Source organism: Diaphorina citri, unplaced genomic scaffold (assembly GCF_000475195.1).
Source record: "Diaphorina citri unplaced genomic scaffold, Diaci psyllid genome assembly version 1.1 scaffold27925, whole genome shotgun sequence".
Taxonomy (NCBI): Eukaryota; Metazoa; Arthropoda; class Insecta; order Hemiptera; family Psyllidae; genus Diaphorina; species Diaphorina citri.
In genome coordinates, this window is record NW_007405263.1 from 9,929 (window position 1) to 10,916 (window position 988).

At 43.7% G+C, this 988-nt stretch overlaps 1 pseudogene; it reads left to right on the forward strand.

Moving 5' to 3' along the window:
- LOC103523589 overlaps positions 1-985 on the forward strand; it is a 10,791-nt pseudogene extending 9,806 nt beyond the window's left edge.
- Positions 986-988: the final 3 nt, after the last annotated feature.

Below are 988 nucleotides of genomic sequence, written 5' to 3' on the forward strand. Positions count from 1 at the left end.
CATTATCACCATCACCATCCAGCTGTCAAAATTTCAGTACCTACTCAAATACAGTAGGGACCTAAACGACTAAATTTCAAAGTAAAAGTCTGAGATTCTAGTGATCTCACATCAAAATTTTAGAAGTGCAAATTTTAAAAGCAAAATTTTCGGTAAAACAAAAACCAAAATGAGAGAAATTGTGCATATTCAAGTCGGTCAATGTGGAAATCAAACCGGGGTGAAATTCTGGGAGGAAATATCGCAGGAGCATGGATTGAACGAAATGGGCAGATATGAGGGAACTTCGGATCTACAACTGGAGAGAATACAAGTGTACTACAATGAAGCACAAGGAGGATACATACCAAGAGCTATCCTGGTGGACTTGGAACCTGGGACGATGGATGCTGTCAGATCAGGACCTTACGGGAAAATGTTCCGGCCTGACAACTTCCTCCATGGACAATCAGGTGCTGCTAATAACTGGGCCAAGGGACACTATACTGAGGGTGTGGAACTAGTTGATGCTGTCATGGATCTGACGAGAAGAGAAGCAGAGAACTGTGACTGTATGCAAGGATTCCAGGTGACACATTCATTGGGAGGAGGTACAGGTAGTGGTATGGGAACACTCCTCCTGACCAAGATAAGAGAAGAATATCCTGACCGTATGATCAACGCATTCAGTGTGGTACCTTCACCTAAAGTTTCAGACACGGTGGTGGAACCTTATAACGCGATATTATCCCTCAGCCATCTCATTGAAACCTCTGATGAGACATTCTGCATTGATAATGAGGCGTTGTATGATATTTGTGTGCGTTCACTCAAACTAAACTCCCCAAGTTATCGAGATCTGAACCATCTGGTATCAGCAACCATGTGTGGGATAACAACCTGTCTGAGATTTCCAGGACAATTGAACGCGGACCTGAGGAAACTAGCCGTCAATATGGTTCCCTTCCCGAGGTTACATTTCTTCATGTCAGGCAATGCTCCCCTCGTT